This window comes from Camelus bactrianus, chromosome 12 (genome assembly GCF_048773025.1).
Source record: "Camelus bactrianus isolate YW-2024 breed Bactrian camel chromosome 12, ASM4877302v1, whole genome shotgun sequence".
Classification (NCBI taxonomy): Eukaryota; Metazoa; Chordata; class Mammalia; order Artiodactyla; family Camelidae; genus Camelus; species Camelus bactrianus.
Genome location: NC_133550.1, coordinates 48,429,736 through 48,447,873, shown reverse-complemented (window position 1 = coordinate 48,447,873; position 18,138 = coordinate 48,429,736). Strand labels below are relative to the sequence as shown.

Genomic DNA, 18,138 nt, shown 5'->3' with positions numbered 1-18,138 from the left:
GTAACTCTAGTTAGATCTGTTATGATACAAAGATATTACATAGTTATTGACTGTAGTCCCCACACTGTATATTTCATACCCATAACTCATTTATTTTGCAATCAGAATTTTGTAACTCTTAGTCTCTTCACCTGTTTCTTTCCTCCCCTCTGACAATCATCTGTTTGTTGTCTGTGTCTATGAATTTGTATCTCTTTAGTTATGTTTGTTCATTGGTCTTGCTTTTTAGATTCCGCATGTAAGTAAAATCATATGATGTTTGTCTTTCTCTATCTGACTTATTTCACTTAGCACAAATCTCTCAAGGTCCATCCACATTGTCACAAATGGCAAGGTTTCATTCTTTTTTATGGCTGAATAATATTCTATTATATATATTACATATATATATACATATCACATCTTCTTATTCATTTATCTCTCAAAAGGCACATAGATTGCTTCCATATCTTGGTTTTTGTAAATAATGCTGCAGTGAACATAGGAGTGCATATATATTTTTGAATTAGTGTTTTTAGTTCCTTCATATACTGAAGAGTGGAATTACTGGATCATATGGTAGTTCTATTTTTAATTTTTTAAGGGATCTCTGTTTTCCATAGTGGCTGCATCAATTTATGTTCCTACCAGCAATGCACAAGGGCTCTCTTTTTTCCACATCCTCACCATATATTTGTCATTTGTGTTCTTTTTGATGATAGCCACTCTGACAGTGTGAGATGATACCTCACTGTGGTCTTGATTTGCATTTCCCTGATGACTGGTGGTGTTGAGCATCTTTTGGCCATGAAAATGTCCTCTTTGGAAAAATGTCTCTTCAGATGCTCTGCCCATTTTTGATTGGGTTGTTTATGGGGTTGTGTGTGTGTGTTTGATGTTGAATTGTATGAGTTCTTCCTAAATTTTGGATATTAACTTTTTATTGGATATATTGTTTGCAAATATCTTCTCCCATTCAGTAGGTGATCTTTTCATTTTGTTGATAGTTTCCTATGCTGTGCAAAGCCTTTTAGTTTGATGTAGTCCCATGTGTTTATTTTTGCTTTTGTTTCCTTTGCCTGAGGAGACATATCCAAAAAAATATTACTGAGACCGATGTCAGAGAGCTTAATTTCCTATGTTTTCCTCCAGAATTTTTATGGTTTCAGGTTTTACATTTAAATTTTAATCCATTTTGAATTTATTTTTATGCACGGTATGAGAGGGTAGTCCAGGTTGATTCTTTTGCATGTAGCTGTCCAGTTTGCCCAGCACCATTTATTGAAGAGGCTGTCTTTTCCCCATAGTATATTCTTGCATCCTTTGTCGTAGATTAATTGCCCATTAGTGTGGGTTCATTTCTGGGCTCTCTGTTCTGTTCCATTGATTTGTGTGTCTGTTTTTGTACCAATACCGTACTGTTTTGATTACCATAGCTCTGTAGTATTTGAAATCAGGGAGCATGATATTCCAATCTTGCTCTTTCTCAAAATTGTTTTGGTTATTCAAGGACTTTTGTGTTTTAATACAAATTTTAGAATTATTTGTTCTCTTTCTATGAAAAATGCCACTGGAGTTTTGATAGGGTCCCATAGGCTTTAAATATAAGAATTATGCATCTAAATAACTTTTGAGTCAAAGAAGAAATCACAGTGGAAATCAGAAAATATTTTGAATAATAATGAAAATAATTGAATTGAATTATAATGAAAAAATTATAAAATTTTTGTTACACATTGTAATTTTCATTGCAAATTACACATCAAAACTTTTGAGATGAGCTAAAACCATGATATAAGGAAACAATAGCTTTAAACACATATTAGAAAAGAAAAAGACCGAAGATTAAAAGATAACTGGTTAGTGGAAGAAAAATATGCAGAGGAATAATTAACACCTCTTAAGTTGGTTCTTAGATAACTAATAAAATTGACGTAACTCTGGCAAGAGTAATCATTTAAAAAAAAATAAGAGTATTCAAATAACCAATATCAGGAATATAAAAGACAGCATCACTGTGGAGCCTGCCAAAATTCTAAAGGTAATATGAATATTATGTACAACTTTATAATATTTTTTGAAATTTAAACATTTGTATACAATGGAGAATTTTCTCCAAGAAACACAATATGCCAAAGCTGCCTCAAGAAGAAAAATAAAACATGAATAATTATATAACTATTAAATTGAATCTGCAATTAATCCTTTATTAATTCCCTATATCTCAATAAAAGTATGTTGTGGGTGCTAAATATAATTCAGCCACCCCAGTATCTTGTTAGTACACAACTAGGTGACTATGACGGTGCTAGACACTAAAGGTTGGAGAGAAGGATTTAGAAACTTTTGATAGTTCCTAATCTTCAGGAGTTCATACTCTAATCATTGAAACACATACGAGAGGAGTATGGTAGAGGTAAGATTTAGATAATGACATTTAGGAGAAGAAAGTGTCTACATAGACACACAATCCTTTACCATGAACTGTGTCCTAGACTGTTCACTTCTGTCCCATTCTTCCTCTTAATTACAGTTTCCTTTAGGTTGTTTTTAAATGTGGTCAGTAGAACGGCTTGTTTTCATGGAGGAGGACTGTTTAAGAAATAATCTGCTATGTGAAGTATGTGCTCTGGTTCACCTGTGACCAAAGAAACTCAAAGGCTCCAAACCTCCCCAAATGATTTGTACTTGGCCAATGATGTTACGGCTACACGTGTGGAAATTTATTAACTGATGTGTTTACCTCAGTGGATTGCCTCATTAAGTTTGCAGATATTCTATCAATGGAAGACCTTTTTTTAAAAAAGTGTACTACCTTTATTAGAATTTTCCAATGCACAATGTAGAATAAGAGAGTTAACACATTTCAGCACAGAACAAAGGGGAATGTATTTAAATCTCATGGGAGGAAAAGCCTAATTTTAGAAAAACAGAGAATGTATGCAAATTCCAACCTGAAATTCAACATGTTGCTTTCCACTTGGTCAACATAGGATTTGGTGTGCATCAGCTAATGATGTTGAACTAAATGCACATGTATTCTGAGTTAGCTGCCCTCTCAGGAAAGAATCCAGTCTTCTAATACTGTTCCGACACTTCTAAGAAAAAGAACTCTTGGTGGTTTTCCATCAAGTAAAGTATACTCAAATAATGTGTTTCTTGGGAAAGATAAAACAATTCCAGATCCATTTGATTATAACAGTAGACATCTCTGGTGCTCTGGTGACTTCAGACTATTTCCAATTTTAGTAGACAGTATAACTGTGCAGGTAAACCTCTGTGAATAAAGGCATAAGGGACAGATTTTAAATCATACAGAAAAAATAATGTTAGTGCTCTATTTCTCCTTAACTCAAAAGGACAGAAGTAAAAATAAAACTGAAGGCAAAGGAGGATTCACTTTTAGTTTTCAGTATATTGACCATCATTCTGTGTGTGCAGACAATGCCTTTCAAGTGTCCACATTTACATTACCAGCTTATACTATATTCAGGAAGCTACCTCTTAACAACAGGTTATACTGTATTGAGAAATGATATTTAGTAGTTTTGAGGGTCAGCATTTACAGTATAAGAACTGAAAGCTCTTGCAAGATAAATGATTTTCTTGGATTACTTTTCTCTTAAGAATAGCAAGTACTGTTCTTTATCTTGAAAATAAACAGATTTGAAATTCTTTTAAAATATACTTCATATTTCAGATCTCTAGCACAGTTTTAATACCCACTTTTGTTAATGAGGTTATTGGTAATGTGTTTTCATTCTCATAAATTGGTTGCAGATGCTTAGAGAAGAAAGGATTTCATTAAAATTACTGCTATTAATAGCATACCTCCTACCTTTAAGATTAATGAAACAATACTAAATTCAACCAAGATCTCCTTAGTGTTCTGTTATTATGAAAATTAAAACTTTATATCCCTTGGAATTTTGTTTAGTTAAATAAGTAAAGCTATGTTATAGAGCTTCTGAAGGTCATAGTAGCCTACTGGAGTCACATCAAATACACATTTAATTTATGTCCTGATTTTTAGATTCTAACCTTTCTCTAAGATACAAATGCATAAGAAGTATAGGATAGCTGTTTGTTGGGGCCAGAATAGAAATGCTATCTTGGAAAGTTAGACTAAGCAGAAGACTAAATCTCTCTAACTTTTTGAAGAGCAGGGTATACGTACTTCTGATCAAGTGAGACATATAAAGTCCAATGAAACTTTTTAAAAACTATTTTTATTAAAGTATAGTCAGTTTACAATGTTGTGTCAATTTCTGGTGTATAGCACAATACTTCAGTCATATAGGAACATACATATATTCATTTTCATATTCTTTTTAACCATAAGTTACTACAAGATACTGAATATAGTTCCCTGTGCTATACAGTATAAACTTATTTATCTATTTTATATATATAGTAGTTAGTATCTGCAAATCTCGACCTTCCAATTTATCCCTTTTCTCCCCCTTCCCCCTGTTTAACATAAGTTTATTTTCTATGTCTGTGAGTCTGTTTTGTAAATTTTTTTTTTTTAGATTCTACATGTAAGTGGTATCATATGGTATTTTTCCTTCTCTTTCTTGGCTTACTTCACTTAGAATTACATTCTCCAGGTCCATCCATGTTGCTGCAAATGGCATTATTTTATTATTTTTTATGGCTGACTAATATTCCATTGTGTAAATATACCACAATTTCTTTATCCAGTCATCTGTTGATGGACATTTATGTTGTTTCCATGTCTAGGCTATTCTAAATAGTGCTTTATGAACATTGGGGTGCATGTATCATTTTGAATTAAACATCTATGAACTGGGTGTTTTCACAATAAACCTCAATCCTCAGAACAACAAACTAATTCAATAATATACATTAGGAATATAAATCCTTAGTATCAGAACAGTAGTGTAAACCCAAGGAGCAAGCAGTAATTCTTTAGAATAGTTCACCCATTCTTCATTCACTGTAAGGATTTAATTGTTATCTTGAAAGCATAATGATTTCAATGCTCAGTATCTACTTACAGACTTCCTTTTTGTTTTTCCCTTTTGTCTAGCTCTGTGGTACCCAAATTTGGTGAGCCAACGATTTAAAGTGTAAAGTACTGTATTCAAAACTAAACAACCATGTAAATTTATTTTCCATAGCAATGTGTTCTCATTGGAAACAAATCTAAGAGATCTTTCAGCTCACTGTTCATAGGTTTGAGAAAAAAATTCAATATTAAGAATCCTATTGACATTCCAAATAATGTATCTTGTGTTTACTACTTTGGGTAATAGATTCATACTTAGCTTTTATTGTCTTATAGGTATATGCTAAGTTAAAATCAGAAGTTGGCAATTTAAAGTAAAAAGTTGCAGCCCAAGGTCACTTTTCAAGGAATTGAACACCATAAATAGTGGTTAATTGTAACTTACTTAGGAAGATCAGTGAAAATCAAGAAGCTTCCTGCCCATGATATTAACTTTAATTTTAATTTTAAAATAAATCTTAAGATACTTGCTAAAAATAAACCCAAGGATAATTGCTAATTATTAAATACCAAATACTTTGACATTTTACATATCATATATACAAGGGCCAACAAAAAAATCAGAGAGGAGGTTTTATGAAGAGGTCTGTAAATAAAATTTGAAAATTCCGAGGCAAAATTTCAAAAACAGCTACCCAAACAGATGACCACACAGCATAATATTAGGGCAGTAACATTCCAAAAAAGCTGGTGGGCATTTAGCAATGCTTAAAACTTCAACGTATGATTTACAGAATGTATTTCTTAGTTACCAATACAGATCTTTCTGGACACCAGAGTGATAAATAAAAATTATAAGAAAGTATTCCAGTATATACTAACACTTCTTTTTACATTTAAGTCCACACCGGTGGCATACTTCCTTGTCCAAAGATGAGTTTCCAGTCATAGAAATAATATGGGAAGCAAAGATTAAAACAGGAAATTCCCTGAATCACTTTTTTTCCTCCAGTTAGCTGAGCTTAGAGTCTTATTACTCAGAAATGCTCTCCACGGACCAACAGCATCAGCATCACCTGGGAACCTGTTAAAAAGGCAGAATCTCAATCCCTACCCCAAACCTACTCAGTCAGAATGGGTATTTTAAGGAGATCTCCGAGTGCTTACCGTTGAAGAAGACAGCCCCTTTAAGGCTCCTCTGAGGTAGTTTTATGCCCAAGAACACAGAAGACCCTGCCAGGCCCCATAGTGTCTGCTGTATTCCAAGGCTGGGGAGCATACAGATCTCAAGGGAACTCACAACCTTGCCCTAAATGGACCACGTCTTGGCTCCTGCTCCCTCTCTTCCTCTTCGGTCACTGCCAAAGAATAAATACAAAGGAGACAAGAATTTCACAAATCCCTCCTGCCTTCAGCTGACATTCTTTAACAGGCATTACTCCAAGGGGACTTGTTAATAAATTTGGGGGGTTGAATTATGGTGATTTTTGCAGCCATTTCTCACAACTGACTATGACCATGTTTTTTGATTATAATGTAAAAGATTTAATTTGAAAGTTAAATTTCACAGTGTGAAAAGATTCTATATTATCTATATATCTACCAGAAAACTCTTAACTTTTGAAAAATATATACAGAAATTAGGAGCAGCTCTTCAAAAGGCCTTCATATCTTTTGGTGGACTCTCCACATCATATGTTGTGCTTTTTTAAGTCTCTGATTATGTTATCTTTCACCCATGGGATCTTTTCATATTAATAAAGATAGCAAACCTATTGGCATTGGAATTTGCACAGAATTTATTAAGAGAATCAAGATACAGTGAATCTATTAAGGCAAATGAATCAGGTTCCTGGGCTAAAGCTCAAATTGCCTTAACATAAAAGCTGTCATTTTTACAAATCTTTGAAAAATGAATAAGGCATTTGGCTCCCAAATAATGTAGTCATACCATTTAATACTCTTTATTTTCTCTCTTCTTGTTTAAAAAAAAATGAAGAAATATATTAAAATTACTCATATTCCCACAACCAAGTAGTTACTTTCAGTTGATCCAAATGCGTGCATTGTTTATATTTGCCTTAACAATCAATATACCATCTTATATTCTGCTGTTTTTACTTAACATGTAATTAACATTTTCCCTTGATTCTCCATTGCAGTGATCATTTTTAATGACTTAAGAGTCCATCCTAATGAGATACACTCTGTTTATCCATTATTTTATTGTTAGACCTTCAGGTTGTTTCTGACTTCCTGGTATTGTACCTAAGACTGCTACAAACACCTTTGAGCATATGGCATTATTCTTTTCTTCAATTATTTACTCTCTGTGGGTATATTCCCAGAAGTAGGATTGCTATTTAAGGGTTAATGATGTCTATTAAATACATTGTATACATTAACTATTTAGGAACTCTGCTTTTTTTCAAGCCAGGGCCAAATTTGCCATTTTTAAACAAATATATAGGATATTTGGATCTAATTTTTTCTCATAAAAGCTTCCAGCTTGTGGAATCATTGGTGGTTAAACAAAGGATCCATAGACAGCTTCATGACAGTGAACTGCAAACCTTGAATGGTCTCCTGCGGAGATATGTGTATATAAAATACAACGAAACTTAGGCAAGCAGTCTGCTCATGACTAGAGAGCGATCAGTTCAGATAACTGAAGTCTTCTACATAAATGTGCCAGTAAATTAAATTTAAATACACCCTCCAAAAATGCACAAATGACCAGTCACCAAATATAAGAATAAATACAAAGAACTCTTCTGTGTGCCCCAAATGATTATTAAAAAAAAAAGAAAAACAAAACTACAATTTAATCTTTGTTGCAAACTGTTTTTCTCTGCCCCAAAGAAACCACCTCCAATCTAGTAAATGCTAAAAGCATATAGTTTAACTGAAATTATGAACAGAGAAAGCCAATTTAAACAGATGTCATAATCAAAACAAATTTACCCCACTTACATGTATTAGTTAATAGATGTCAAAATGGCCAGCTTGACAGGAAGAGAAGAAGGAGCCACTTCAGTTATAGATTTCATGAAATCCCCCTAGAAGTTCCTCTTATATGCAGTCCAGCGGTGTTGCATAAGCCCCTTCCTGGCGAGCAGGGATACATCATCAGTTTCTTTGACAGTTTTGAAAGTCTACTCTCCAGATTGCTCTTTCACCATTCCAGTCTCCATTGAAGCTTCCAGTACGTTAACATAATTCTAGATTCACTACTCTCCAGTGTGCTGGTATCTGAGAGCTCTCTCTGAAGAAGTCTTCTTGAATGGCTAGATCTGTTTAAAAAATTTTGGAGGTGACTCCAGCTTTCTCTTTTTCTTATACACATACATACCATTTATACACAGGGTCCTTGGCAACTCCTCAAATTTTAAAACGTTTTTTAAACTCCAAATGACATGATGGATTATAATAATAATACCAACTAAATATTTATTGAGTGCCTACTTTGTGCTGGAGGTGCTATTCTAAGCACTTTATATTTATTAACTTATTTAATCCTTACAACAGTCCTAAGAGGAAGGGGCTATATTATTTCTGCTGCTTTACTGAAGGGAAAATTGAAATACAGAGAGGTCAAGTAGGAGACTTGCTCCAAGTAGGAGAAGGCAGGGAAGAACTATGAAGTGGTAAAGTCAAAGTTCATATCCAGGCATTCTGGCTTCTGACTGCTTAACCACTACAGATACTGTCTTCTTGATTATTTGAGGGTCTTCTGTGTCTTTTTTTTAATTTCCTCTCGAGAAAATCAAGATATTTGTAGATTCAAAACTCTGCAGACCTCAAGCAATTGATGATTCCTTGGTTGTCCTGCCTCTAAAATGTAGATCTCATTATCTATCAATCACATGGATCTGTTTTTGCATATGGCTAGAATAATATTTGGTTTTTCCTTAGACAGAAACCTAAAAAAAGTTTCCTTGTTAAAATGAAGGAAAATATGTGTACAACTAAAGTCATAAGTAAAGTGATTTTGAATATTCTGCCTAAAATAATAATAGATACTTGCTTTATGTTTTATATTGAAAAATTAAAGCTGAGAGTTCAAGTCACTTTTCCCAAAATAATTTAACTAAAACTGGGAGGTGCTAAAACTCAAAGTAAATAAGTTACAGACAATATTCAGAGAAGGCCACTCAGTGACATGTCTGGAACAAGACAGACAAAGCTATTCTCAACGTGCTCTCTTCTGGCTAACATGTAATTGCTATTTTGTAGCAGTGACTACTTTCAGCCCACTTTAATCCTCCTTCCTTCTATTAAAATTTAAAAAAAAGTAAGACCAGTTATTCAATTTCCCTAGCTTTTTTGACAACCGACAACCTCCCAATCAAAACTGGACCTCACATTTTTAAATCCTCCCTACAACCATTCACTACAATCCAAAGCCTGTAAGAAGCTCCTAAAAACTCTCTTACTGAGATGATCCATAATTCCTCTGGAGTGTATTGCTCCTGGCCACTGTAAGCAAAATAAATCTAATTCAGACTACAGTTTTGTTCTTAGTGCTCTTTGGTTGATGTACTCTAAAAGTTTCTAGATTGTTTGACTAGGTGAAAGGTGTTTGCTGAAGTACACAGAAGAGCAATATTGGGGAGAGCACTGAAAATTCCACTTGGATATGTTGAGTGGAGGTGCTGTTGAGCAATTCAAGCAGTGTTAAAGAAGCACTGGTCTATAAGGGTCTGTAGAACAAAGGGGAAGCCTGGATACAAATTGAGATGTTATCAACATATAGATGGAAATTGAAGCTGGAACATAGATGAGATCACTCAGTGCAAAAGCATAGAGAGAAAAGAATGGGAAAACTAGGACTGAATCTTTTCTGCTGTTTTTGTTTCTTCTTTATGTTCGGTTTTTTTCTTTTTTTTGTCCGAAGTTCTTCAAATTCTAATTTTTTTTTAATTGAAGTATAGTTGTGGTAGCTTCTGGTGTACAAAATATTGATTCATTTATACAGATAATAAATTCTTTTTCATATTCTTTATCATTATAAGTTACTACAAGATACTGACTGTAGTTCCCCATGTTAAATAGTAGGACCTTGTTGTTTATCTGTTTTTTTTTTTTTTTAATATAGTAGTTAGTATCTGCAAATCCCAGACTCCGAATTTATCCCTCCCCTCCCCACCTTTTCCCCCTGGTAACCGTAAATTTGTTTTCTATATTGAGTCTCTTTCTATTTTGTAAATAAGTTCATTTACGCCATTTTATTTTTTTAGATTCCACATATAAGTGATATTGTATGGTAGTTGTCTTCCTCTGATTTTACTTAGTATGATAATCTAGATCCATTCATAGTGCTGCAAATGGCATTATTTCATTCTTTTTTATGACTGAGTAGTATTCCATTATCTATATCTATATCTATATCTATATCTATATCTATATCTATATCTATATCTATATCTATATCCACCACATCTTCTTTACCCAATCATCTGTTGATGAACATTCAGGTTGCTTTTATGTCCTGGCTATTGTAAATAGTGCTGCTATAAACGTTGGGGTGCATGTATCTTTTCAAAGTAGCATTTTCTCCAAATGAATGCCCAGAAGTGAGATTACTGGATTATATAAGTCTGTTTTCACTTTTTAAAGGAATCTCCATACTGTTTTACGTAGCGGCTATATCAAATTACATTCCCACAAACGATGTAAAAGGATTCTCTTTTCTCCACACTCTCTCCAGCATTTATCGTTTGTGGCCATTCTGACCAGTGTAAGGTAATACCTCATTGTATTTTTGGTTTGCATTTCTCTGGTAATTAGCAATATTGAGCATTTTTTCATGTACCTATTGGCCATCTGTATGTTTTTATTGGAGAAATGTCTTTTTAGGTCTGCTCATTTTTGAATTGGGTTGTTTGTTTTTGTTGTTATTGAGTTGTATGAGCTGTTTGTATATTTTGGAAATTAAGCCCTTGTCAGTCACATCATTTGCAAATGTTTTCCCCCATTCTGTAGGTTGTCTTTTTGTTTTGTTTATGGTATCCTTTGCTGTTCAAAGCTTATAAGTTTAACTAGGTCTCATTTATTTATTTTTGCTTTTATTTCTATTGCCTTGGTAGACTGACCTAGAAGAACATTGCTGTGATTTATGTCAGGGAATGTTTTGCCCATGTTTTTTCCTAGGAGATTTATGGTATCCTGTTTTATGTTTAAGTCTTTTAGCCATTTTGAGTTTATTTTTGTGTTTGGTGTGAGGGAGTGTTCTAACTTCACTGATTTACATGCGGCTGTCCAGCTTTCCCAACACCACTTGCCAAAGAGACTGACTTTTATCCATTGTGTATTCTCGCCTCCTTTGTTGAAGATTAATTGACTGGGTGTGTGGGTTACGACTGAATCTTTGAAACTCCAATATGAAGTTTCTGTAGAGAAGGATGATTAACAGAAGGGGCTGAGAAAGCACATCCAGAGATAAAGTAGAAAGACTAACAGCAGATCATCATATGAATCAAGGAAGAGGATATTTCAGGGCTTATTGAGTAGTCCAGTGGTTGAAAGCATTTGAAAACTCAAGTAGAAGAAAATGAAAAAGTTCCCACTGGAGTCTATTATTGATATTTTTGGTGAGCGATTTTTCAAAATGTTGATGGAAGCAGAAGCTGAATTAAGTGGTGGTGGAGTATTAGGTAAGCTAAGTGAAGAAAGAGAGGTCTTTCTTTTAAGAGAAGGGGCAGTGTGATAGTGCTATAAATAGTGGTTAAAAGAATGGATTCTAGAAAGAGGCTGATGGAGGTCAAATCTCATTTGTGTCCCTCACTAGCTGTGTGACCTTAGTTAGGTTACTTAACTTATTTGTGCTTCAGTTTCTCCATCTGTCAACTGAGGGAAAAACAATAACTGACCACATGCAGTTGTGAGAAGGAATAGATCATGTAATAGTGATCCTTGTATGTATAATAACCTTTCAATAAGGACTAGCAACACTTATTGCAGAAACATGAGACAGCATGACTCCTTTAGGGGCTTAAAGTAGATTAATGTAAATGGTGAGTATGGAAATAAGACCAGACAGGTTGACAGGGTCCTAGAGATGGAAGCCTTGAATGCCGTGCTGAAGAGAATCATTTCCTATCAAGGTGTAAAGCTTCTCTTCACTGCCTCCCCTCTCCCGTCCCACTGCTACTGTCTAAGTACAGAGCCTCATAACTGCCCTTTTGGTTTCCTTGGCGTCAGTCTCTAACCCCTGCTTATAGCTCTTCCATAGCTTTCCCGTTTTCTTATAAGAAAATCAAAACTCTTTAGCGTGGTGTCCAAATCCTCTATGATGCTTTCTCTGCCTACTTCATCCATTTAATCTTTCTCTGCACTCCATCTAACCCAAGTTTCAAATTATCCAGACTTTCTGTGACTCCCACAACATCTCAAGTGTTGTCTCCATCTGGACTTTGCTCTCACCGATCCCTCTTCCAGGAAGGCTAACATCCCTTTCTCTTCCTGTCAACACTTCGTTCTGTTGTCCTTCAGTATTTACGAGCCTGCCCCACACTTAAATCACCATCCTTTTATTACATCCCAACTATACTCTGCCCAGATGACTATGACAGCATCAATACCACTTTATTGCACTTAATTTTAAAATGTTTGTGTTCCTTTATTCGACCTAGAGGGGCAGGAGATCTATCATTTTTACTGTTTATCCTGTGCCTAGCAGTGAAAGCATTCAGAACATGTTGGAGAGGAAAGGGAGGAAATGAATACACTGATCCTCCAGGGGAGAAAAAAAAGAAAAAGAAAACTAGGCTGTCCTCTGAGAGAAAAGAATAATGCCCCGTAAGTGAAGTCATGAAGCTGATGATCATTATTTAAAATGTCCTCAAAAAACAAAACCAAACACAAAACCTACAGAGGATGGTGCAAAAAAGGGCACCATCCTCTTCCTCAGAAAGTGTTATGTCACCTCAGCAGCTGGAAGCAGGAGCCCCCCCCCCCCCCCCCGAGGACAGGCAGCCTGTTTCCCATCAGGATAATTGAATAAGGTGAAACAATTCCCTGAACTAAACAGCAACCCTCAAAAATGTAAAGATTTTTCATGTACACCCCTGTCCTAGCTAGATATGCGGCTGGCAGTTGCTCCATTGAGATCTTGATACACAAAGTGAAAACAGAGCCCATCACAAAGGAGTGGTCCCAGTGCTGTGGCAGATGCAGGTGGGCAAGGCTTGGGCACAGCTGCTAACGGTGCTGAGAAGTCAGTCAGTCCCTAATTAGCTGAGCAGCCCCTGCTGCTGCCTGGCTGGAGGAAATGCTCAAGGACGGTTTAAATAGGAATGTCTCTTGCTAATAATCTCTGTTTAGGATGTAATAAATGACTCATGTAGTCCAGGTGGGAGGAGACCCCCCACCCCTCTAGACTGGGCTGACGGGGAAGTTGGGACTGTGAGTCTGTCCCCACGTGTCCCGACCGTTTGCACCATGGCATCTAAGCACACGACCCTGCGCCCCTCACTAGTCTGGGACTGGAGGAGCTTGTAAAAGCCATGGAGGCGCACTGGAGAGCTCTTGGGTGGAGGATGCACTGAAGATGGCGCAGGACATGGAGACCGGCCCTTCCGGAAGGGCTCTGTCAGCCAAGGGCTCTGCACTCCTAGCAGCTTCTGGGGGTGGAAGGTGGGGAAGAGAGGCTGAGAGAAAAAACTCCGCCTGCCAGCATAGAATGGTAAATGCTAGCTGAGTATTCTCATCCAGACTGGGAGGCCGCTTGCCCTCTGCATTGCGAGAAAGATTGCCTTTCTGGACACATGGGGGTGGGGGTGTTGAGAGGCCGGCAGTGTGCATTTCCTCTCTGGGCCGTTCCTCTGCCCCGGGACTGCAGGCAGAGTCAGGTTTCACGCTCACACATTTTTCTGTGTTGAAGTCTCTTCTCATTCTGTTTAACGCTTCCTCGTTCTCTAGGTTTCCTCGTACGTGTCATTTCCTGTGGGAGGCATTGGCTGATACTCTGCCCACACCTCCAGCACCACCCAAGTGAGGGGTAAGGACATCATCTAGGTCACTTCTGTGTGTCCTCATGGGAGCACATGAGCAGTGTGTGTCGTGTGTCAGGCCTCCTTCCTCAAAGGCAGGAATCATGAGAAACACCCTTCAATCTTCTGATGTGGAGCATTGTTCAATCTCACATTTATGAATAAGATAAAATAATATAATACATTATATATTATATATTGTGATTATTTTATATGTGACAGAAGATGAAATAACACAAAGCTGGTAATATTTGCAATATTCTAAACTGAAGCATTAAAGACATTTTGAATGGACCTCCTAGGGTAGAGGGACAACCTGCACAGTAGGTCTGTGGAATCGGAACACAGAAGGTAGAGCTAAACCGTGTCTGTGCCAGGGACCCCTTTGCCAGTCTGAAATGCCTTTGGGCCCCTTCTCAAACAATTTTTTTACTATGTAGTAAAATACATTATATGACAAAGGAAACCAATCCTACTGAGGTAGTTACCAAAAGAGTTTTTAAGATTGTAATTTGATAATATGTGTGTTTCTTTATTACACATTAAATAACAAGGTCAAGTAGCAGTTCTAAAAACTACTATAATTTTGAGGTAACAATCAGTGTAAGCAGTATTTGAAGATATCAGCCACAACTGTAATGTGACAGGAAAAGATCTGTGCCTTCTATTGGCAAGATTTTTTCAGGTACTGTCAGTACTACTGAGGTTTGTTGTCCGCATTTATAACTAAAGGAAACACTGAATTTCAATCAAAGATGAGAAAGAAGTAAGTTTTCTCCAGGATCCAAGATTATGGATGCCCTGAATTCTATCTGTGAATCCCCCTGGGTTCAGTAAACCCCCTGTCTGTGGAACACAGGAAAGCAGACCGCCTAAGATAACTAGTAAGAATAGCCATTCCTCCGTCTTTGGAGGAATGATATCTTCTCACATCAGTGCAAACTTCTACCTACACTATATAATAGACAACTGTTTCAGGAGTACTTAGATTTTTGGAGGATATCAGTATTCACTTTAAAGACTTACTATAGGGGAGAAGATACAGCTCAGTGGTAGAGTGCATGCTTAGCATGCAGGGGGTCCTGGGTTCAATCCAGCACCTCCATAAAAATAAACAAACAAACAAATAAACCTAATTATCCCTCCTCCAAAACAAACAGACAAAACACCCAAAAATTTAAAAAATAAAATGAAGACTTACTATAAAACTATAGATCAAGACAATATGGTATCTATTTACAGATAGCTACACAGATGAATGGAACAAACTAATGAGTTCGGAAACAGACCCATACATATTTAGTCAGTTGATTTTTGACAAAGGTGTCAAAGCTATTTAATGGGGAAAAATACTCTTTTTAACTAGTGGTGCTAACAATTAAACAATTAGGTATCAAAATGAAAGAAAAAAAAAAAGAATTTCAACCTTTACCACATATCACATACAAAAAGTTACTTGAAATGGATTTTAGGCCTAAATATGTGAGTGAAAATTAAAAAGAAAAATCAAAATAAAATGTAGGAGAAAATATTTATGACCTTTGGTTAAGGAAATGTTCCTTAGGACATAAAAAACATACACCTTAAGCAAAAAATTTGACAAATTGGTCTTCATCAAATTTAAAATGTCTGCTCTTCAAAAGACACTGTTAAGAAAATGAAAAGCAGAACACAGATTGGTAAGAAATATTTGCAGAGCACATACCTGATAAAAAGCTTGTAGGTAGAGTATAAATAGTCAGACTCAGTAAAAAGAGAGGCAAGAAATTTACACACACTTTTCACCAAAGAAGAGATACAAACAGCAATGAACAAATACAAAAATATTCAATATCATTAATCATCAGGAAAATATGAATTAAAAGGAGAGAACCAATACACATCCTTTAGAATGGCTAAAATTAGAAGGATTGATGATACTGGCTGTTGGAGACAACGTAGACCAACTGGAGCTCTAAAGAAGGCTGATGGAAATGCAAATGATAGCTATTTTGGAAAATGACTTGACAGATTTTTATAAAGTTAAACCTACTTACTATATGACCCAACAGTTCTACTCATAGATATTTACCTAAGAGAAATGAAAACATAGGTTTGTACAGCAAATGTTAATAGTTGCTTTATTCTTAGCAGCCAAAAGTCCATCAATAGAAAAACAGATAAAGATACTGTGGTATATTCATACAACAGCATACTTCTCAGCAGCACCTAGCAATGAACTACTGACATCAGCAACAACATGGATGAATTTCCAAAGCATTATAGTAAATGGCTAAGTGAAATAAGCTAGACACAATAGACTACATGCTGTGTTTATATGACATTCTAGAAAAGTCAAAATGGTAGAAACAGATTGATCACTGGTTACCAGTGGGCTACAGGTAAAGGGAGAGATTGTCTACAAAGGGGCATAGGGAACTTTCTAGGGTGATGAAAATGTCCCACATGTTAATTTGAGTGGTGAACAGACAATGTTTGGCAAAATTTATTAAACTATACACTTTAAAAAGGTGAATATTACTGCATGTGAGTTATATCTCAATAAAACCTGACTTCTATAAAATTCTAGTTTTATCGAAGAGAAATTATAAAGGATATTTAGTTGCTAGAGCTGAATTGTCAAGTTAGAGAATTCAACCCAAAATGAAAGGCATTTGTCCATACTCTGAATACAGAGAGGAACAGATGTATTGGCTCAGTGTCTTATTGAGTGTGCTTGTTATTTGGAAATTGGATTGTTTTGACAAATTACTTGCTAGCCAGAAAAAGCATTAAGGGATTATTTGTCCACTGTGATTTCAGATTTTTCCCTAATGATAAAATCATTTGAAACAAAAGAGGGCAGCCAAAGTAGTTTTACTCAGGGAGATACTATTTCATACATAGACATGTCAGAAACAGCATAAGCAAGAAAAGGAGATTGCTTCAATTTTTAATTTTTTAAACTTATTTCAAGTGTTATAAATAACAGCAGCAAGCAATTTCAATCCTAAATAGCACATAATTCAAATTTCCTACTAAGAGCATCTTCAACTTAAAGACTTGAAATCTTATGTGAATGTGGGTGTTAATAAACTTCACGTTGCAGTTTGGATCTTCACTTCTCAAACCACTTTAATACCTACTTTAATGCTAACTATTTGGGGATATCATCAGATTATATCACTGCTTTTGCTAATCTGATATTCTCCTACTGTGCTGTAGAACATTCTGCTTTAATAGGATTCTATGTATTTCAAGAATTTCTTTGTAAATAAGTGATGTGTCCTTCAATAAGGCAAAGAAAAGCTTTAAAATGCTCATAAAAGCAAAACTCTTCGTTTATTTAATAGAGCATTAACATTATCTACCTTATCCAAAAGAGTTCTTTTCTCATCCACAGTTCATAGAAGGAAGGACCACTACTTATTTTAAATGAGTCTCTGTGTAACTATCAAATTAAATGAATTAATTTTTACCTTTGGGCCTTTTCAAAGTATTGTCATAACATTAGTTATTTTAATGAACTGGTGGTAGATAATTTAGCTTATTTTTGTATTCTTTTTTTTTTTTTACCAGAAAGACTAACTAACTGCTAAATTAGCTCATATTTTAATTTTTTTCCATAGATATTCTTGATCTCCAGATAACTGCTGTATTTACATGAGATTTATTCTTTTTGATCTCTAGGTCTGCTGCTTTCTAACACACTAGCTGCTAGCCATGTGGGATTATTTTAATTAGTTAAAACTAAATAAAAAATTCAGTCCCTCACGCACACAGGACAAATTTCACGTGCTCACTGGCCATAGGTGGTCCGTGGCTGTCCTGCTGGATGGCACAAACCTACAACTCTCTCATCATCACAGTGGTTCTATTGAATGGTGCTGGTCTAGATCAGGGTCAGAAAACTTTTTTCCTCGTAGTGCTGGATAGTAAAGATTTTAGAATTTATGGGCCAACAGGCAAAATTGAGGTTACTACAGAGGTACTTATACAACCATTTGAAAAATAGATCTGTTTAAAAATGGAAAAAACATTCCTAAGTCATGGGCTATATAAAGCAGGCAGCAGGCTGGAGTTGAGCCATAGCTTTCCCACCCCTGGTGCAGATCATTCAGTTCTTTATTCATTAAGAGCATCTTTTTTGAACACGTCTATGTTTTAAGCACTGGACTAAATGTTAAGTATAGCATAGTGAGCAGGAAAACATAG

General features: G+C 35.6%; 2 protein-coding genes and 1 long non-coding RNA gene across 7 annotated transcripts in view; 2 read left to right on the top strand and 1 right to left on the bottom strand.

The window, feature by feature from the left end:
- Positions 1 to 18,138, top strand: part of METTL25 (methyltransferase like 25) — a 200,160-nt gene that overhangs the window by 61,990 nt on the left and 120,032 nt on the right. Inside the window, exon 13 of one of the 5 annotated variants that reach the window (XR_012510796.1) lies at positions 13,874 to 13,952. The exons of 3 other annotated variants lie outside the window; for them this stretch is intronic. The gene's annotated coding sequence lies outside the window, so the exon portion shown is untranslated. Of the gene's footprint in view, positions 1 to 13,873; positions 14,132 to 18,138 lie in introns of those variants that run through there. One more of the 5 variants, XM_074375329.1, reaches the window with a different exon arrangement.
- Positions 2,855 to 9,392, bottom strand: LOC123617991 (uncharacterized). Its single transcript, XR_006726318.2, has 3 exons — positions 7,925 to 9,392; positions 6,119 to 6,309; positions 2,855 to 3,256 (listed from the first exon to the last, which is right to left on the bottom strand). It is a non-coding gene; the product is annotated as an uncharacterized LOC123617991 (long non-coding RNA).
- TMTC2 (transmembrane O-mannosyltransferase targeting cadherins 2) overlaps positions 13,879 to 18,138 on the top strand; it is a 481,591-nt gene continuing 477,331 nt past the window's right edge. The window contains exon 1 of the mRNA XM_045519407.2: positions 13,879 to 13,952. The gene's annotated coding sequence lies outside the window, so the exon portion shown is untranslated. The remainder of the gene's footprint in view (positions 13,953 to 18,138) is intronic.